Raw genomic sequence first — 22,571 nt, 5'->3', positions numbered from 1 at the left:
TCAGGGCACATGCATAGCCCAGACTAGGGTTGCACTGATGTGACAGTCCCGGTCCAGTGGACCTATGTCCCCAAGCAGTTCAGGGTACAGGCAAAACCTAGATGCAAACTGCAGGGTCAACAGTTTGTGAACCATCTGAGTCTGTGTCTCCAGTCAGTTCAGGATACATACAGGAACCAGCTGCAGGCTGGACGGACAGCAATCACAGACTGCCCATGCCTGCGACCCCCCTAGGGGGTCCAGGCACAAATAAAGCATAGACTTGAACTGCTGGACCAGCAGCTCTTGGAGCACTTGCTCACTCGGCACAGGGTGCATGCAGGGAGGGCCAACATGTGAACCCCAGTGAGAGCAGTCCCTGGGGCTTCTGAGTGAGGACCTCCTGTCTGGCTCTCTCCACGAGTTTCAGCTGGGAGCCGTGGCGGTGGGCTTAAAGCCTGCATTCGATCCATGGGACCAGCAGCTCTTGGAGCATTTGCTCACTCGGTGCAGGGCATGCGCAGGGAGTGCCCACGTGCACACCCCAGCTAGAGCAGTCCTGGGACTTCTGAGTGAGGTGCTCCTGTCTGGTCTGGGTGCATGGACAGCAGAGACTTAGACTGTAATGACGGCGGGGTCCTGGGTCACCCGCTGTGCCCCCAGGAAGTAAATGGGAAATACATGGCTCTCTCTGCGAGTTTCAGCTGGGAACCGTGGCAGTGGGAATAAAGCACGGACTCGAACCACAGGACCAGCAGCTCTTGGAGCCTGTTAATCTTTAAAGAGTTAATCGTTTATGCATAGAAGAGTACTTACAATGTGCCCTCTGCGTAGCTTAAAAATAAGCAAAAATGAAACTGTACACATTCCTTTGTGATCTTTATTTCTTATACTCAACATTGTTTGAAATTTATCCATGTTGAAGTTTGTAACTAGTTCATTCATTTTTATGGATGTGAATATATACTATTTAGGCATACCCTTTTAAGAGTCAGTGGTGCTGGCAGTATTCATATGGTCTTTTCCTAGTACATGTCTCCCTTGTGTATGTCTTCCATAGGTACGCATACGAGACTTTCTCTAGGAACAATTATCAGATTGTTATTTCATAAGGACTGCATGCATTCAGCTTTACTAGATAATGCCAAATTGATTTTCAAAATGGTTTTACTACCTCACATTTCCATTAGCATAATGGGAGACCTCATGTTTCATATCCCCATCATTCTTGGTATTGTGTAATTTTTTAACATTCACATATGTAGTGAGTGACTGATGGAGTCTTTACAAAGATATTGCAAGGTCGAAAGTCCTGGTAACAGAGGTAAATTTCCTGTTCTCATCCACTAAATACTTCTTGCCAAATTTGCTCTTATCCCTAAAGTCTGTCTTTATCATGTTTATCCAAAGAGTGACTATATTTTGCTTCAGCTTGTTGCATGTTTATCTACTACCACTTACTTAGATTGAAAATTTGGGACATGTTTACAATTAATTCAACACACAAATCAGTGTCATTTTTCTTGGAAACAAAAAAGTCCTAAAATTGGTATAGAACTATACACACATACACACTCACTCACACACACACACACACACACACACACATACACCAAACCACCCAAACAGCCAGAGCAGTCTTGAGCAAAGGGAAAAAAGCTGAAATCGTCATGTTGCCTGGCTTTAAAATATACCATAAAGGTATAGTCATGAAGATATCATGGTGCTGGAATAAAAAAGTAGAAACAATGTCCAATGGAATAAACTAGAGAGTCCAGAAATGAACCTATTTATCTGTGCTCAGTTGATTTTGAGCATCAAAGATGACAAGAACACAGGCTGGGAAAAGGACAATCATTTCAGTAAATGGCATTGGGAAAGCTGGATAGCCACATGTGGAATAAAATTAGACCATTATCTTACACAATGTATTCAAATAGTAGCTCGAAATACATTAGACTAAGACCAGAGACTTTTAAAGTAGTAGAAGACAGCTTAGATGAAAAAACTATTCAACACTGGCGTGGACAATGATTTTTTTTTTTATTTGAGCTAAAAGCTTGGGCAGCCAAGCAAAAATAGACCAGTAGCCATTAAACCAAAAAGCTATGCACAGCAAAAAAATAGCAGGGTGAAGAGACAACGTATAGACTGAGACAGAATATTTTATACAGTACACCTGGTAAGTATTGATATTTAAAATACTTGATTTGAATGGTCATTTCTCAAAAGACACATGAAAGGCAACAGATATATGAAAACCTGCTCAGTGTCACTAATCATTGGGGAAATGCAAATTAAAGCCACAATAAAATATCATGTCACATCTGTCAAAAGGCTACTATCAAAAAGATGAGTGATGAGTATTGGCAAGGATATGGAAAGAAGGGAACTCTTGCATACTGTTGATGAAAATGCAATTAATGCAGCCATTAATGGAAAACTAAATGGAGGTTCCTCAGCAACTAGAAATAGAACTGCCATGTGATCCAGTAATCCCAAATCTTGTACTGAGAATTTAAAAACAGTATATTGAAAACATAATTGCATGCCTGTATTAATTACAACATTTATAACAGCCAACTTAGAGAATCAACATCAATGTCCATTAACAGATGACTGGGTAAAGAAATTGTGGTGTATATACACAGTGGAATGCAATCTGGTTATGAAAGAAAGGAAATTCTGGTAATAGTTGCAGCAGCATGGATGAAGCAAGAGCATATTATGCCTAGTGAAATAAGGTGCAAATAAAAGCTACATGATCTCACTTACATGGAAAACATAGAACAGTGGAAGTCATAGAAGTAGAGAGTATAATGGTGATTATATGGGAGTAGAAGAATTGGGAAATGTAGTCATTCTACACAGTGTACATATCATCACTGTATACCCATTATTATATACAATTATAATTTCTCAAAAACTATTTAAAAGTAATTTAGAACACATTTCCAAATGTCTTCAATTACAGATTTCTCAACTTAATACATAAATAATTACTTGACAGTGCACCTGGTTTTTGTGCAAAATATGGATTTTGCCTTCAGAGAACTTTGTCTTGTAAGGATGATCGGGGCCAATAGGTGTGTAACAAAATGATAAGTTAAAATGCTATGAAGGAAACACCAGGTGCTGAGATGGTGAAGCATGTGGAAATGTTCAAGGAAGACTTCTCAGGCAAATGGAAATGAATTGAGACAGGACTGGGGAAGGGGTTTAGCCATGACTGATATGTGGGGTGGTTTGTAGGGAGGGAGGAGACAGCACTGCAGGCAGAGATAGAACAGAAAGGGCTGGGGCTGGGGATTTAGCTCAGTGGCACAGCGCCTGCCTGGCAAGCGCAAGGTCATGAGTTCGATTCCTGGTACTGGAAAAAAAAAAAGAAACCACCACCAACAGAAAGGGCGAGCAACTTGAGGCAGGATAAAACCCAGCATGTGTGGGTGTTATAAGAAGGCAGTTATAGCTGGGAGGGAATGATTTCTCCTCCCCAAGGACAGCTCCATTTGTAGAGTGTATATACACACACTGTTCTCATCTTTGTAAGGATGGAGCCAGTGACTATGGTTTAGATTTCACTTGGGGTACAGTTTCTTTATAAACAGCACTATTATTTGTGACTGCAGGCTTATTTTATTGGCCCTGCTTTAGTATCTTTTGGGTCTACCTCTACTAAGTCACTTAGTTGATTTAGCTTGAATATTGGGGTCTTTGCATATAGAAGAAACAATTTCTTTTTAAATAACCTAAGATACCTAGACAAACACATATCTAGGAAATAAAATAAGGGCTCTTAACCTTACACCCTCAGTATTGCTTTACTTTAGCAATAAATGAAGGAAATGGTTGAGGCCATGTGCATCTGGAGGATTTATTTATTTAGATTTATTAAAATTGAGTCAGGCCCAGTGTCCTCCAGGAATTAAAGTCTATTTTAGTACAAGTCTTCTTACTGGCAATATAAACCCTCTCCTCTTTATATTATCCTTTATTGATAGTTTTTTTTGAGGGGGTACCGGGAATTGGACTCAGGACCTTGTGCTTTCCAGGCAGGTGCTTGTGTGGCTGAGCTACATCCCTGGCCTGTCATCCTTTATTAATACCTAGACTCCTCCCCAGGCCTGTCCTTATGGTGGAAGCAGTGACACCACTGCCGTCACTTTAGCACAGCATACTGAATCTGGAGTGGTGGTGTCTGTCTGGTCAAAGTCCAACTATATATTTGACTCACCTCACTCTCATGCTCCTAAGAATGTGACATAATTCACTCCTTTGCATGTATTTTCACAACATCCTGTATGTGTGTGTATTCTTTTGAATGTGTTGATTTAGTATATGCTATTTTTACTTGCAAAGCCTGATACATTTACCTTTTCTAAGAAAATGGATCTTTCTTTAATGCTATCTAGCCCTCCCTGAACCATTTTTGCCCATTCTTCCTTTATGGCTCAGCACCACCTACCAGCATCCCAGTACGCAGTAAGGAGATGGATACGAAGGCCCCAAATAATGCAGAACACTTGATGCTCTTCCTGCTCCTGCTGGTACTGATTAGCACCACCTGTACAATAACCCATGTAGGCCATCACCAGTCTTCACTTCCTCTTTTCAGGTGATCGTGAACCTTATCACAGCCCCAATTCTGAGAGTCTCTCAAAGTGCCTGGTATGTGTGGGATGTTGTGCCAGTTCTCTAAGAAGCCCATGACCTTGAGAGAAGAGGGTTTATAGAGCAGTGCTTACGGAGCTCAGGCTGGCGTGCAGAGCAGGCTTTGCCAGGTTACCTCTGGCATTAAGCAACTTGGCAGTGTCAGGCCTGCAGCAAATCTGCTTTATTACTACCCCTTCTCCCCTGCCCTGAGGACAGTGAGGTAGAAAAGCTGAAGAAATTAAAGATGGATTTTCCTCTGGAAAAGGCTCAGAACCCTCATGGAACTTATGAGCAAGTGCTATGAATACAAATATAAGGGAAACACGTAATGAACTCTGAAGAATATTTATTAATAAGAGAGCATGATTTAAATCTCATTATAACATTTTATTACAGGGACTCATTCTCTGTAACAAAGCATTGCCCATGTTCTGGTAGCCAACCCGTAGAAACAGCATTTTGTTGCTCTGAGTATAATGAGGTCGTTGCAGTGAATGCCTTCTCTATTCTTGTTCATTTAGAAACCACTTGTCATTAGATGTGAACTGTATTCTGAGCTGGAGATGGGCACAGGAGAACTAGGCTACTGCAGCAACTCTGAATGTTCTGTTGCCTCTTTTTTTTTCTTTTTAATTCAACATTTATTGCCCTCAGGAAACTCACACTGAAGAGATGGGAACAGTAGAGAACCAGCTAATGCAGGTCTGATTTCCTTGAAGGTAGGAACTCAAGAATTCTTTTGTCCTTCTTTTTTGTTACTGGTTCCTATACAATGCCTAGTATGCCAAAGATGTTCAGTGGGAATTTGCTTTTGTTGTTGTTGTTGTTGGGAAGCAATTTAAAAATTTTAGATAAATTGCAATATAATATGGAGAACACCCATATACCTTCTATTCAATATGTTAGTTTACTAAGACTGCTAACCAGAGTACCACTGGTTAGGTGGCTTCAGCAATAGACATTTATTTCTCATAATTTTAGAGGTTAGTAGTCTGAGATCAGGTGTTGACAGAGTTGGTTTCTTCTGAGCAAGCTTCCTCTTGGCTTGTAGATGCTGTGTTCTCTAATTGCCTTCACATGGTCTTCCGTGTGTATTTGTCTGTGTCCAAATTTCCTCTTTTTATGATACCAGTTACATTTGTTTAGGACAGAGAGAGCAAACCTTTTAGAGACTGAATGCTCAAGCTGCAACCCAAAACCCACTCACTCATTTATCATAGTGCCAACACTGAGTAAATCTGAATACTGAAGTTTTACTTTAGAAAAGAACCAACTCATTGACATCTTCCGTTTTAAAAGGAAAACACTATAACGTGCATTCCATAGGTTTGCCACCGCTGGGTTAGAGCCTATTCCAGTGACCTCATACTAACCTAATTACTTCTTTAAAGATTCATCTCCAAATATAGACATATTCTGAGGTCCCAAGGGTTAACATTTCAACATGTGAATTTGAGGAGGGGAAACTCAATTCAGCCCAGATTTACTTCTTAACAAATTATATCATTTGTATGATAATTAGTGATATTGAGCATTTTCATGTTTTTTGGCCACTTCTATATCATATTTAGACAAATGTCTATTTAAGTTCTTTGCCCGTTTTAAAAAATTGGGTTGAATTTTTTGTTGTCGAGGTGTAAGAATTTTTTATAATATATATTATTAATATCAACCCCTTATTAGGTACATAACTTGTGAATGTTGCCTCCTGTTCTATCGGTGGTTTTCTCGCTGTTGCTTGTCTTCTATGTACTAGTTTTTAACATTTGTTATAGTGCGATTTATCTGTTTTTGCTTTTGCTGCCCCTGCTTTTAACGTGGCATCCAAGAAATCATTGCCAAATCCAGTGTCATGAAACTTTCCCCTTGTTTTCTTCTAGGAATTTTATAGTTGTAGGTCTCTAATCCATTTTAAGTTGATTTTTGTAGTTGGTACAGGTAATAGTCCACTTTTATTTTTTTGCATTTGGTATCCATTTTTTCCAACACCATTTGTTGAAGAGGCTATCCTTTTCCCATTGAATGAACTTGGTACCCTTTTTGAAGATCATTTGGCTACCCACGGAAGGAAGTATTTTTGGACTCTCTAATCTATTCCAGTGTAAACACATACTTTCTGAGCTTACCAGATCATTAGGAGAGTCTGAGTGACTTTTAGGAAAGTGATCCCAGCAAATAGCCTCTAAAGATACAGTCTGCCCTCTATTTCCACAGGTTCTACATCCACTGCATTCATAGGTGATTGGTTCCAGGGTAGCCCCTATCCCAAACCCCAGATACCAAATATGCAGATGCTCCAGTCCTTTGTAAAAAATAATGCAGTATTTGCACATAACCTATACATGTCTTTTAAATCATCTCTAGATTACTTGTGATATCTCATACTATGTAAATGCTATGCAGATACTATACTGTATTCTTTAGGGAATAATGACAAAAATGTGTAAACTTTATATATATATATTAGTGTAAACTTCTAGGTACATTTTTGGCAGAGATTTTAAAATTTACAGAGATTTTAAAGATTTGCAGAGATTTTAACATTCAGTTCAATCTACTGATGGAGAACTCATTGATACAGAGAGCCAGCTATACTTTACTTTTTAAACAGACTTCCTTTTAAAAAAAATAACAGTAGCTTTACTGAGATATAATTCACATACCATACAATTCACCTTTTTAAAAACGGGCAGTTCAGTGGTTTTCAGTATAGGCAGAGATTTGTACAAGTTTTCCCACTACCTAATTTCAGAACATTTTCATCAGCAGCATAATTATTAGTGTTTATCAGTCCCTACCCTCAATTTCTACCAAACATTAATCTTTCTGTGTTCCATGATTTGCCTATTCTGAATGTTTCATGTAAATGGAGTCATTTGATATTGGCCTTTCGTGTGTGACTCAAAGTTCATTCATATTTAGGTAATATGTATCAATACTTTATCCCTACTTATTTATTCACTTACTTAAACTGATAAGTAAACAATTATGGGTATTTGTGGTACATACCCCATGATGTTTGGAAACATGTATACATTGTGGAGTGGTTACATCAAGCTGATTAATGTATGCATTACCTCATGGATTTATTATTTATTTGTGGCAAGAATACTTACAATGTACTCAGCAATTTTGAAGTACATATTACATTGTTATTAGCTCTGATCCATTGGTGAAACAACAGACATCTTGAGCTTATTCCTCCTAACTGAAATTTACATCATTTGTCCAAATAGACACTTCCCTAGGTATACCCCTCCACCTCTGGCCTGGTCACTGGACCACCATTCTGCTCTTTGCTTCCATGCCTTTGAAGTTTCTAGACACCACATGAGTGGCATCATGTGGTTGTCTTTTTTGGATCTGGCTTATTTCACAACATAATGTCTTTTAGGTTTGTCCATAGTATTTCAAATTAAAGAATTTTCTCATTTTTTAAGGCTGAATGATATTTCATTGGATATATATGTATTACAATTTTTTTATGCAGTCATTGGTTGATAAACACTTGGGTCTATTCCATATCTTGACTATTGTGAATACTGCTGCAATGAATCTGGGAGTACGGTCATACTGATATCATTTCTTATGGATATAGATACCAGGACATGGGATTACTGGATCATGTGGTACTTTTATTTTTAATTTTTAGAGGAACTTCCACACAGTTTTCCATAATGGCTCTACTAATTTATATTCCCACTAAAAATATTCAGAAATTCCCTTTTCTCCACACCCTCACCAGCACTTGACTTTCATCTTTTTGATACTAGCCATTCTACCAGGTATGAGATATCTCATTGTGGTTTTGATCTGTATTTCCCTGGTAACTAGTAATGTGCAACATAGCTTCATGTACCTTTTGGCTATTTGTATATCTTTGAGAAATATCTGTTTAGGTCATTTGCCTGTTTTTAAATTGGTTTCCTTTGTTTGTTTTCTGAAGATTCATAGAAATTAATTAACTTGTCTAAAGTGATATAATTAGAAAGTGGTAGAGCTGGGGTTTCAGGTTCCACATACCTGTCTTCTAAAGTTAACCAGTTTTAAGTCAAAAGTACAGAGAGTTAACCCTGTTCCCTTGTTTATATGTGTTACTAGCATTGCTTGTACGAGACCCCCTCTCTTGATACTCATTTATAAATGTATTTTGTCCTTATACTTCATTCTTATTCCTTCTCTACACATAATCATTTTAATTTATTTAATGTATATTTTATATGCATGCTATCATAAAATTATATTTTGTATTTGTGAGTAATAATAAATCTTTTCTATGAGTGTGTGTTTGTGATACATCATAGTTACATTTGTTTTAGGGAGGTGGTCATACATGTCATTTTTTGATCATTTTTGATCCCTTCTCTCCCTCATAATAAATGTTGTGTCATTTTTTTCCTCACTTAGCATTGTGATTTTAGGATCCTTTAGTGTTGTTGTGTGCACATAAAACTTCCTGGACGTCTCTGCTTCTTTGTGGCACATCCATCATGTTGATACATACCCAGATTCCCTCCACCTCCACTTCCGCACAAACAATACCTGCACCAACAGCCTCTTTTTGTGGATTCTGAGCATTCCTCTGATATATATCAGTCGGGCTGAAATTGCTAGGCTGTACTTAACTTGGATGGTTTCTAGAATAGCTCTGCCAGCCTTTCCCTCTACTGGCAGTTCTTGGATGGTTCATGTTTTTCCAAATCCCCACCAATGCTTGGCATTATCTAATCTTCAATTTTTTGTCAGCCTACTACAAATAAAGTGAAACTTTTTTTTGTCTTTTGACAGCCAATGTTTTTGCCATATCTTGCTATTTTGCTGTTATTTCTAGCAAGTTGAACAGAGTTGTTCTAATTCTCAAGGGGTCTACCTCATTCCTGTTTTTCTCTTGCCCTCCCCTTTATCACTCCTTGAATCTAGCACATCCCCTGGTTTTTCCTTTTGTAGCTGTAATTCCTCCATGTTTGCACCTTATCCTTTGTGAGGTAGTGGGAAAGACAGGAAATTATTTAGTCTGCTCTCTGTTTTGTTGCTTTGAGAAAAAGGAGATTTTGCCTGCTTTGTGCCAGCAGTGAGTCACAGGAAGTAACAGATGGTTTGAAGGGTGAGGACAAAGACACAAAACCACATGTGAGTGATATTCCTTTAAAAAATTGTGTCAAAGGGAAGTAAATGAGAGAGGTTTAAAAAGTGAGAACATAGAGACAGGTTGCTAGGCCTTCTCAAGGTCCAGAGGAAAGAAAGATGACCTAGAATGGAGTATAGCTCTGGGCAGTGTGGCATAAAGAGGGAAACTCTGGACATTTGGGAAGGGAAGAAGGTAGAAATAGGATTCCAGGATCTAGATTTTAAACATACATGTACTTTTAAATATAATACATCTAGCAGAGTATATATACTTCTCAATACATGTACCTGACCTTGTGTATGTATGTGTCTAATCTGAAAGCTATGGTGTCAGTTCCTGGAGGACTTATAGAATGATAGCAAAGCTTTTAATTTCTTTAGAAAATGTGAGTCATGAAAGAGGCTCATAGACATGTTTACCATAGGTACTGAAGTTGTGTAGCTACTAAAATTCAGCAGCAGGCTGCAGTACACTCTGGTCAGTATCAGTAACTATCAATTGGAAATACAGATGAGGAAGGGGTGGAGAAGGAGAGGGTGGAATTGAGGATCACATCTCCAAAGGAATGGACAGAGAGGTCAGGAATAATGAAATGTAAGAGACCAATTGGAGAAGCAATCCAGAGCAACAGTGGTCATGTTCCCATTTCCAAGACCCCATGGCCACATCATTATCTCTACATCACTTCTTTTGCCCTCCCCTCAATCTTTCAGCTCGGGAACTCTGCAAATAAATGCTTTCTGAAGTGTTTGCTCTTGGATTTGGGGATCAGGAATGGCAAATGAGAGGAGCTAAAGGGCACTGCACTGATTCACCAAGCCCTTAATGAATTGTTTCTGCATACATCAGATGGCCTGGTAAGCCCATGGCTCTGCTCTTAGCCAGCATCTCGGAATTTCCCCTACCTTTGCCTGTTGGGGTTTCTTAGTTTTAAGTCTACAAAACTTAGCTAGTTATTTAAGAGCTGAACTTAGAGGCCAAAGTGAAAGGTTAAGATGGAGAGCAGGTTACAGGGAGAAAAGGGATGAGAGTAATCCTTATGGATAGGAAACAGAGAGAAGGCATTGATAGAGTCATAAAGGTTAAATTGAAATAGGCTTAAATAAGCAGGCTGAAATAAACTTTCCATTCAAACCCTTTGCCCATTTTTAAATTGAGTTGCTGGTTATTTTGCTATTAAATTGAAAGAAATTCTTAAATATTTTGGATATTAGTTCTTTGTTGGGTGATGTGTGGCAAATATTTTCTCCCATTCTATAGAATGCCACTCTGTTGATTTTTCTTTTGCTATTTAGAAACATTTTAGTTTGAAGTTGTCTTAATGGTCTATATTTGGTTTTGTTGCCTGTGCTTTTGGTGTCAAATTCAAGAAGTCATTACTAAGACCAATAAATATTAAGTGTCTTTCCTATGTATTCTTCTAGTAGTTTTATAATTTCAGGTCTCATTTAAATCTTTAATCCATTTTGAGTTTGTGTGGAACATGTATGTGGTGTAAGATAAATATCTAGATTCACTTTTCATGCATGTAGATACCCAGTTTTCTCAGTGCCCTTTGTTAAAGAGACCATCGTTTCCCCATTGTCTGTTCTTGGCACCATTACTGAAGATCTGTTGACTGGAGATATGTAGATAGGTGCATTTACTTCTTAGTGCTCTGTTCTGTTCCATTGTTCTATATATATATCTCCTTATGCCAGTATCCTACTATTTTAATTGCTGTAGGCTTGTAATATATTTTGAAATCAGGAAGTATGAAGCCTTTAGGTTTGTTCTTCCTTCTTAAGATTGCTTTGGTTATTTGACTTTATAGTTCCATATGAATCTTAGGATTACTTTCTTATTTCTGTAAAAAAAAAAAGCCATTTGAGTTTTGGTAGCGATACAATATATGCATATAATTCTTCTTTAAAAAGAAGGAAATTCTGCCATTTACAATGAAATGAGTGAACATAGAGGATATTATACTAAGTGAAATAAACCAGTTTGGGAAGAAATACCTGATTCCACCATAGGAGCTATTTAAAATAATTAAACTCATAGAAATGAAAATTCTGCCCTTGGCTTCTATCTAGAACATATAAAGAATTAAAAGTTATCAGCCCCCCCAAATTCAAAGACCCAATCCAAAAATGGGCAGCTGAGATGAATACACACTTCTCAGATAAGGAAATACAAATGGCAAATAAACACATGAGAAAATGTTCAACATCATTAGTCATTCGAGAAATGCAAATTAAAACAACACTGAGATTCTACCTTATCCCAGTAAGAATGGCTAGCAGTAAGAAATCAACCAATAACAAATGCTGGCGAGGCTGTGGAGAAATAGGAACCCTTCTCCACTGCTGATGGAAATGCAGACTGGTGAAACCACTGTGGAAATCAGTTTGGAGATTCCTCAGAAAACTAGGTCTAGACGTCACACTCAACCCAACTATTCCCCTTCTGGGTATTTTCCCAGAAGATCTGAAAACATGATATCACAGCGATATATGTGCACCTATGTTCATAGCAGCACAATTTGTAATTGCTAAATTGTGGAAGCAACCCAAATGTCCATCCACTGAGGATTGGATAAGAAAATTGTGGTACTTTTATATAATGGAATATCATTCAGCTATAAAGAAAGATAAACTCGAGGCCTTTATAGGTAAATGGTCACAACTAGAGACCATACTTATAGGTGAAATAAATCAGACCTGCATGTGCAAGCACCACATTGTCTCACTAGTGTAAAACCTGAAAGAGTTCATTTAAACTAGGAGGTATGATAGACATTGTGAAATGATAGGAAAATGCTCAAGGGCAAAGGGCAACTGGGAAGTGAGAAAAGAGAAAGGAAAGAAGGAGAAATTTTGTATGTATGTGTATACAGGATAGTTAACATAGTTGATCTACTATTCTTTGCTGAAAGAAACTATCAGTAAGTCCTTGATTGATCAAGGACTTCTATTTCTTTGCTGAAAGAAACTGTCAGTAAGTCCTTGACTGATCAATATTGCATGTCTCTGTCTGTTTTCATGAGAAACCACTTTGAAGATATCAATATGTCATACAACAAGCATTGGTAATTTCCTACCACTTTGTTTGTAACTCTGCATTGTCTGTACTGTTCTCTTGCTATTTTGTAAAAGGTTGTCTGTCTGTTAATGTTTTCTTCCTTTTATTTTTAAAATTAAAAAAAAAAGAAAATTCTTCCCTTAGTTTCTAGGGCTGGGGGCGGGGAGTGGAGAATTGTTCTATGATGGATAAAAAAGTTTCTGTTATGCAAGGTGGATACGTTTTAGGGATTTGTTGAATAATACAGTACCTATGGTTATGGTATGGTACACATTAAAATATAATAAGAGAATAAATTTTTGTCTTATGTTTTCCTAACTCATCAAACACAAGAAAGAACCCAAGGAAATTTTGGAGGTGATGCATTTGTTTAGTACTTTGTTTGTGGTGATGGTAATATGAGTGTATGCATATGTCCAAATTGACCATAATGTATATACACATGCATGTGTCTACATAGATATTTTTGATATAGCTCAATAAAACTAAAACATAAAAAAGGAACTTTCCTATAAAGGCAGGTAATAGTAGTAATAACCCCTCACATGTTTCTGTTATTTCATAGGTTAGCATACTTTTTGTATTCTGAGGAGTCAGGGTTGCTACCACCCTCCTTACTTTGTACCATACATAGGTAGGCTGAGATACAGATGAAGAGAGGGCTTGCTTTAAAATCTCTTGGAAGCTTAGCCTGAACTTTGCTTGTGAATAATTTGTTGCTTATTTTATCACGTGATGGTGGAGATTGGAATTGGAGACCCCAGGACAAGCTGACGAGTTTGGGTGAAAAGGGAGAGCGGGAAAGAGGTAAAAGAAAAAGAAAAATGCAGAAATAATATGTAAGAAAAGAGTACACTATGCTGCCCATAAAATATATGTCCTATAATTTTCCATTTTAAATTGTTCCTTGCATTTTGCTGGTACAAATAGAATCGGAATGGTAGAGCTAGTTACCTATGTTCTAGCCTGGTCATACTTTCCAGGTTGAGCTATAAGAAGTCCTTGGCAGTAGATAGCAGCCCTGCTTTGTAGATCTCTACAAAGAGGAAGGGCTGAACCTCTTTTGCTCTTAGCACTTTTGTAGGGCTAGCTGGAGTCAGGCTCAGGGCAGAAACAGAGATGCAGATCTAAGGACAAGTCTGTGGAAGGTAAAGAAACCAAAGCTAAGCCATAAAATCAGAATCAGGTTGCCACATCAAAGCAGGGAATGACAGCATTCAGATCTGGGAAGGCTGGGTCATGGCTTTGTTTCTGCATATGAGATGCTACAGCCCAGGAAATAGACAGATCCACAATACCAGAGTCTATGATGTGGGAAGCCGAAGCTCCCACCAGTCCTCATTCTTTGCCTGGGTCAGACCAAGACTTGGACAAAGGGCAAGAGAAGTGAGCAGATGGATCGCCATTTGTGACTGAGCTGGAGGCGAGGAGAGAAGAATTTCGATGTTTTAAAAATGATTTTTAAAAATGGCCTTAAGACTATTTTTGCAGAGAGAAAAAGTGCCTACTTAACTGTGCCTACTCTTTCTTTCCTTTTTTACTATAGTGATTGTGGTGGTTTTTAGTGAGGAAGCAACCAGTAGTTCTTGAGGAGGCATAATGCAGAGCATCCAGGCCCCCCAGGTGCACACAGAGTAGCGTGCAGAAGGGCATGGTCCTGGAACACTTGATTCTTAAGAGTTGTCCTTCCCAGGAAGGTCAGCATTCTCTTCTTCCCATTTGCTTTTGGGATCGGTGATGTTTTGTGAAATCCCAAGCAAAAGCTAAGTTTCCAAGAGGAATATTTGAGTCATATTTCCTCTAGAGGGTAGCCTCCAAGTTTCTCAAAAGAAAAATGCAGAAGTGAAAACATTTCAACTTCCCTTCTGTTCCCCCAAATACATTTGCACCTCTGGGCTTCTCTGATCCTTGTCTTCTCTGTGTAGAATGAACAAAAACTAGGCCAGGATTCCTGTTGCTCTCACCCAAGCAGACTCAGTTTTGCTCATTCTAAGGATGCAGGTATTGTCTGTCCTTCCTAAGTAGCTGTAGGGGCATTTGGAGCACTCAGCCTGGATGCTGCCAGCTTGTTTTTGTGTCTTATTCACTAAGACTTTTATACAACCTAAAATCAGCCTTTGAAGAAGAAAGCTCCCTAAATATAGAAACATGTAGCAGAAGTGGTTGTGGCACAAAGTAGTCTCACCTGTGTACCTTGTAAAAAAGTTCTGGAGTTCATGGACCATATAATGTGTTTGTTTTTAACCACCCATATATATGTTTTTGAATCACTTCTTGTGGGCTCAAGGTGCGTAATCCCTCTTCAATCCTTTGGGATACCCACTCACTTCAATCACCAAAAGGTTAGTTCTAGTTTTCCTCCTCAACTCTCAAACATTAGTGACCAGTTCCCTGCAAACAGGCAGTGTCTGATCTCCCTGCAGAATCAAGTAAGATTCTGCACTGCTTCTCTGTAGAGCTGAGCTGAGTGGCTGAGGTTAATTTAAGCAGGACTGGAGAGACTCAGCAAATATTAAAACCCATGTACAAGACTGTGACCCTCTGCAAAGCCACAGAATTATTTGTGATACTTTTATTTTAATTATTAATAATGACAACAATTTAAGTGGCTAATCAACTGATGCATAAATATAGCACAGAATAATTAGAAATTTGAGATATGTTTATCTGGAAGAGTTTTAAGATTGGAATTTATCTGTTCAGTCAGAATAATTGCACTAAGTAAGAGAAAATTCTTCATTTACCAAATGTGAAGTATTTCTCATACACATACGCACACACACACGATATTTTATTATACTTCAATCTTTTAGGAAAACTGTAAAGAGACTAATAGTTTCAAAATGATTTATCCAGCAAGTGGATATTGGAATCTTATTTTGTTGTGAGGCTCAAAACTATGAGGGTATTAAGATGCTTAAGATGGATCTTGGCTTTCAGAAACTTTTCCAGTTACATTGAGAAGAGAAGGTGAATTTGAAAAATAAAATAATATTTAGATGTAGAACTACTGAAGACAACAAGAAGCACCAGTGGTATATAATTAGTTCCTAGAAGAATGGCGTAAACTTGCTACTTATGAATGGGAGAGAACTCAGTGACTACATTTTAAAAAATCATTTGTTTTTCCCTGGATTTGTTCCTCATGTGTAAATAAGGCCTTCAAGCCTTCCTAGGTGAGACTAAATAGACAATGTGTACTGCATTTATCTGCAGCTCTGTGCTGAGAATGGACCTTCCAAAAGCAGTCTGAAAATCCTCTCAGTGCCTCTTGGGTTTTTTGAGGTGCTCTCATCATCATTCCTTTGCAGGCACCTTAGTCTTTTGGGGCTGATGTAATAGAATACCAGAGACTGGATTGCTTGTAAATAGCAGAAATTTGTTTCTCACAATTCTAGAGTAAGACCTACCTCCAAGTACCACTATGTTATGGAATCGGTTTTAACGTATGAATTTTGGAGTTGGGAGCACAAAAATTTGTTTGTAATACCAGATAACTGCACGTCAGAAGGGCTGATGGGTCTTCTAAAGCCAGAGGGGCCCCAGCAAAGTATCATTGTAAAGTGAATGCCAGACTGGACAGGCACAAAACTTCAGACAAGAATACCTGTCCCCAGGGCATCTTGCTTATCTGCTGAGCTGGATTTTCTTTCTAGATGTACCTTTCCTGCAAGGCAGGGCCTCATCATTTTTTTTTTTTTATTTTAAAGAGTAAAAGAAGGATAACATAATAATAGGGGGGGCTTACCAAATTACAAAGTGGTAGGAGATTATCAATGGTTATTGTTTTACATATTGTTTCCTGAGAAACAAGATAGTTTCTCAGGAAAACAGACAAATAATATTGAGTTGCAGACAAAAGAGGTACGAGATTATCAGTAGTTGTACTATACTTAGGTATCTTCAAAGTGGCTTCTAAAGAATATAAATAGAACTATGCTTGAGTGACCTATTGAATAATCATTCAATAATTCTCAATAGTTGTTGTAGGAAACACATAATAATAAACATGGATCCATTTATGAAACAGGATAGGAACAATACAAACATTACAGAGTTATGGATAGATTTCTAGGAAAATAACAATGACTGCTGTAATACATGGTGGTATCTTCAAAGTGGTTTCTCAGGAAGACAGAGATACACAAGAAGGACCTAACAAGTAGTTACAGCCTAAGAGTTGTCAAAAATCAAGTGAGCCGTCTGGGGCGAAAGCCATTTTTTGTAGCGTTTTCTCTCCATCCTCCCATCGCATTGGGACCCCACAATCAGTTAGTGTCCTCTCCCCAACTGTCAGCACAGGCAGAAGGAATCCTGCTGCAGACTTCTCCAGAGCTCCACCACAGCCTGTACTGTCAGGGGAAGAATGGCTTCCAGGGAGTCTCTGCAGGTACTGTGCAAGGTCCTCCTGGTTTACAGCTTCCAAGCGGCTCTCATGACCCCAGTCCACAGGACCTCTGACCCCTCGGGCTTAGTCTGCATTCTCATGTTCTCCGAGTCCTTGTTTAGCAGTTGCTCCTCTGCTGACTCTGGACCTTTCTGTTTCTCAGTGGCAGGAGCAAGAGTAACCCGTTGTATGGCATGCATTCCCAGGGGTTTTTCCATTTGAATGTTTCATACACGTCCCGGGGTGGGCATCTGCAGCTGGTGCATGGTGGGCCAATTGTGTCACTGTTTTTCTGTGTCTTGGTAGTTCTCAATTGAGCGGCGGTGGCCAGCCTAAGGGCCGGTGCGCAACAGCGCTCGCTGCCGCATGGCTCCACGTCCGCCAGGGGCCCTCCCTCTGGGGGCCTACCAGGCAGAAAGCAAGCCAGCTGGAAGGCCGGTGCTCCCCGCCTGTGGCTTCCAGGGCGCCGGAGGCCTTCGCTCCAGGGGCCTACTAGGCAGAAAGCTAGCCAGCCGGAAGGCCGGCGTTCCCCGCCCGTGGCTCCCAGGGTGCCAGAGGGCCTCATCGTTTAGAACCTTTGAATGCACCCAAATACCTTCTCTCTGAAGCCACAGTGCTTGGGGTCTGAGAGCTGAATTTGGCATAGGTGTTTCTTGCTGCATGCCAAGACCATGAATAACCAGGAGAAGTAGGTTGTTCATACATTATCACTTGCTGTCATTTGTCCAAGAGAACTGGTTGATGTAGAGCTCTGTATGATAGAGTAAGTTGCTCAAGATTCCTTATGCATGACAAAGAGGCCCCAAAGGAGAATTCAGATTGCAAACTGTTCATTTTAATTCCAAAGCTCTGTGACAATGTACTGTAGAAGACAGTAGCATGATGTCCACTGTCTCCTGCACTTCCCCAGCCATTCATGCTCATTCCTTGTTGAGGGAGGGAGTAAGAAGGAATAATCATTTCAAATCCATGTGTTGGTGAATTTCAGATTTGTAGGTTTGTTATTAATTTCCAGGGGCTTCTAAAAAACTAATTTATGGAAGTATGATCCTAAGTCTAAACTACTCATTTACATCTTTGCCATATGATCTCCACATAAGGGTATGTGTGGATCACCATTGGTTTCCACAGGTGCTCCTACATGTGTAACTTTAGAGGTCCAGCTCAAACACTTTCTCCTCTGTAATCCTTCCCTGAACTCTTCAGTAAAAACTAATGGTCTTGTATATCTTCCTATGGCTCTTTATCTCTCCTGACCACGTATTTGGTTATTCATGGGTCTGTTTCCTCCATCAGCTTTAAGTTACTTAACAGATTTCACTCACACACACACACACACACGCACACACACACACACACAAATAAAAATATACTTAGAAGCTAAAAGTAGGCACTGAGTGCCATATGCAGATTAAAAGAAAGCAAGTTCAAGTCAGTATTGTCATTGTGATGTACTGTCATCTTTACATATAATATTTAGATATTCTCTGTTCTTATAAAAATACTGGGACCTAATGTCTATATAAGAAAGTTATGTTTCCATTTAGTCACTATATGGGTCTTACCATTGGATAAAGCAGAACTTTCCTTCTTCCTCTTTAGCTCCTTAGCTTCTGGGTTCTTTAAGGTGGAAGGAAAAGTGATTTGGTGAAAGGAACATGGATTTTAAAGTTGACCAGATGAGTGAGCTTAGGTAAGTTCTCTGCCTTCTCTTGCACCCATTTTCAAGCTGCAAAATGAGGACAATGACAGTTTACTGGAACAGATCCAAAACTCACTGTCTGTGATATCAGCACTCAGGCTTGTCACATTTTTCTTGCTTTCTTGCTTCTTTTTTTTTTTTTTTTTTTTTTTAAAGACTTCAAAAATGGACCTTTAAAGGTAGATCATGTACCCTCATTGCTGATCTGGATGTGCCACTGAAGGATGATAGCCTACGCTAGTCGGCTCAGGCTGCTGTAGCAAAATGCCATCAGGCAAGTGGCTTACACAGCAGAAATTTATTTTTTTCAGTTTTGGATACTGGAAGTCCAAGATAAGTACCAGGATGGTGCTAGCATGGTTGGGTTGGGTTCTGGTGAGACCATTTTTGTAGTTTACAAATAATTGTGTTCCATATGTGTCCTTATATGGCTGGAATAGAATTGTAAGGGAAGGAGGAATGAAAATGAACAGGTTCTCTGATGGCTGTTCTGATAAGGCCATTATTCTCATCATGAGGGAGTTATCCTTATGACCAAAAGATCTCCAAACACTATCATGTTAGGGCTTCAAAATGTGAGTTTTTGATTTAGTCTATAGCAATGATGGACCCATTCTTTAAAGCCATCCCGTTTATGAAATACAGATTAACCTCCTGTGCATGGGATATAGATTTGTCACCACTGCCTTGCAGTCCAGAATAAAATTCTGAGTTTTTAGTGTACTACTTGGGGCTCTGATACCTATTAATGCTCTGCCTTCATGTGAATTGGTTCCTCCAGGAAACAGACACCAACACAGAATAAAAAGGCAAGAGATTTACTGGGTAAAATGTCTGAGAAAGATAATGAGAGTGAGGAGTAGACAGGGAAGCTTTAGATGTTGGGCTGATACCTGTGATAGGGAAGGAACAGTGAGACAGTTGGGTAGGAAGAGCTTTGGACTGCAGTGAGGGCTGAATGAAGTCTTGTCCACCTGACACAGAGGTTTCGTGTGAAGCTCATCTATAGAGGAGTCCCCAGGTAGTAAGGAGAGAGTCTTTGCCAGCTGTGCATTAGAGCTTCCTGAGGGGAATATAGCCCTAGCTTGGAAGCCAAGGCAGATCCTGAAGACATCCCTAACAAGGAGCTGCCAGCTAACTATGATATGGGCAGAGTCTCTCAAGAAAGTATATTTGAGCAGTATTCTTTATGGTCATAAAAGTCTGCTATGTTTTCTCTTCTTACCAGACTAAGTTCATCAGCAGTCATTCCACAGACATTTCAGTGCCTACTTTGTGTCTATAATCAAACTTTCTGAGCAAAACCAGGTTTCTTTTCAGCTTATAGTCTAATGGGGGATATAAATGCTAAACATTTTCAGTGATGCCTGACTGCTTAATTAGTGCACTGAAGGAAAAGGAAAATCATTCCATGGCAGTGGGTAACAAAAGACCCTGAAATCCTAGAATTCATCAGTTTCTTGTCCCCTACCTAAGCACATACTGTTCCTTTCTCTGCTGTTTTGCATGGCTGACGTCTTTCAATAACAGAGACCATGAGCGTATACATAATGTCCTGATTTGCCTTGGACAGTTCTAGTTGTCTCCTTTTGTCCCAGTGTAATTATTAGTATCGCTTGCCCTTGTGCTCAAAAGTCCCAGTTTAGACAATATATCAAATGGTCATTACCCAAATTCTTTAAGCATATTTTACAAAACATTCATCTTAATGCCCATAAATATTTGAAGCAGTAACTGTTTTTACCAGTGTCACAATGTAAGAAAGAGACAGAGAGACTGGATAACTTGCTCAGGACATGGAACAGTTGCCCCAGGCCTCTACTTTCAGCCACAAGGTGTTTCACTTGGGAGGTTTACATGGGAGAGCCAGCTCTCCTACCCTGCCAGATCTCTCAGGCTGGCTGGACCGTGTCCTGAGTGATCCTTTGCCTCAGTTGTAGCACACTGAGGACACTGGAGAATCTCACTCCCTCTTCCCCCTCCACACCTCCAGCACCTCATATGCCCTGAAAGCTCAGTGAATCTGTTGACAAATGTCTCCACACGGAGTCATCTAAGTATAGCATGCAGGTTGTTAAGCTGAAGAGGACTTTCCATGAGTCATTTTGCTCCTTTTCAAATGCTTTTACCCTTGTCTAACCTTCAGAATTTACTTACTTTTCCCTTTGGCTTAATATTGTTCCCAGAACTTCCAAATTGAGGACTGTGAACTAAAAACGGGCAACTTTGAAAGAAAAGTATTCCATAGTTCTTTGTTTTGTTTAATCCTCTTTGTGGCATCATATCCATTGGGCAATTTATATTTCTTTTCATGTCCCTTAAGTAATGTTTTATTTTTAGAGAGTTCTAACCCAGAGGGCATTCCAAAGACAATGATATTGCTAAGTTGTTTTTTTTTTTTTAACAGAGGATTACAGAATTTTTTTAAAAAGCACACTTTGCAGTTTGCTAACAGACTTTGAAAGGGGTAGGATAGTTGGGTAACTGGGAAATGCAGGCATTATTTCCACACTGACTGTATTGCTTTCCCTCTTTTCTTCCATAGTCCCGAGAGGATATAAAAAGAGGCCTATAGCCATCAGTTCTAAAAGCTTTGTCTCCCTTGTAATCATAGCTGAGGTGTTCCATGTAAAATTTCTTAAGATAATGAAGATGAAACCTCTTGACATGGTTCTCGGGAACAAAGGAAATGTATCCAAGTCACTCTTTAACCAGGAAGCTTTTGTTCTTCTGACACAATGTACACCCCAATATCATAGAGGATGACTTCATTTTTAACCTTCATCTTTTTTTGTGAATTTTTAAAAAAGTGATTAGGAAAACTTCAGCTAGATAAAAAGCAGAGAAAACAGTATCATAAATCATGTGTACCCAGGTTCAACTTTACTTATTTTCTATTAATTGTGTAACCATGCATGCCTATCCCATGAGTACTAGGTGCCCTGTTCAATTGGGTTTTCCTTCAATGTTGCATTTTCCTTTTAGATAAAATCCTCATGTTCTCACTGGAAAAAAAGAGAATCTTTTAGACTGATTCCAACCATCGTTCTCTTCTCTCTCCTACTGCAAAGAAGAAGTGGCATTCTGCTGTGGTTTGGGATGGGATGCTGCTGTGAGGGTTGTCTCCTCCTGAAGTGGTGTGGGGTTCAGGAGCTGTCAAAAGACACAGTGTTGTAGGAGAACAAGAGAGGCACTGGAGCTCATCCTTAAAGAATTAATAACCTTTGGAGACATTGTTGGGTAGGTGATGAGGTATAATTGTAATTTGTATTTTGATGACAATAGTAGATAACATTTTTTGGTATGCTCACTCTGTGCCACACACTATTCTAATCACTTTAAATATATGATCTCATTGAGCCACTATATTCATTTTCGTAGTGACACAATGAGGTATAAAACTATTACCATTTCCATTGTACAGATGAGAACTGGAGGCATAGGGAAGTTCAGATATTCACAGACTTTCAGGGTGAAGGTAATTGAGACCAACTCATTTAGTAAGGGAGCAGGAGTGCAAGGGGCAGAGGGTTCTCTCCAGGACCTTCTGCTGGTGAGTGGTGGGGCTGAGATTCCCCTCTAGGAACCTGATGTGATACCGAGCATTCTTCTTCATGGCCAAAGCACCTCATGAATCTTCTCTTCCTATCTGTGCCTTT

The 22,571-nt window shown here is 39.2% G+C and overlaps 1 protein-coding gene across 9 annotated transcripts in view; it reads left to right on the top strand.

Moving 5' to 3' along the window:
* Positions 1-22,571, top strand: part of Tmem108 (transmembrane protein 108) — a 326,253-nt gene that overhangs the window by 35,195 nt on the left and 268,487 nt on the right. The window contains exon 3 of one of the 9 annotated variants that reach the window (XM_013505803.1): positions 5,287-5,351. The exons of the other annotated variants lie outside the window; for them this stretch is intronic. The gene's annotated coding sequence lies outside the window, so the exon portion shown is untranslated. The remainder of the gene's footprint in view (positions 1-5,286; positions 5,352-22,571) is intronic. 9 annotated transcript variants of the gene reach the window in all.

Source organism: Chinchilla lanigera, unplaced genomic scaffold, assembly GCF_000276665.1.
Source record: "Chinchilla lanigera isolate Chin_1 unplaced genomic scaffold, ChiLan1.0 scaffold00100, whole genome shotgun sequence".
In the NCBI taxonomy this organism is placed as follows: domain Eukaryota; kingdom Metazoa; phylum Chordata; class Mammalia; order Rodentia; family Chinchillidae; genus Chinchilla; species Chinchilla lanigera.
Note: the sequence above shows the minus strand (reverse complement) of the source record. Positions and strands in the feature narration are given on the sequence as shown.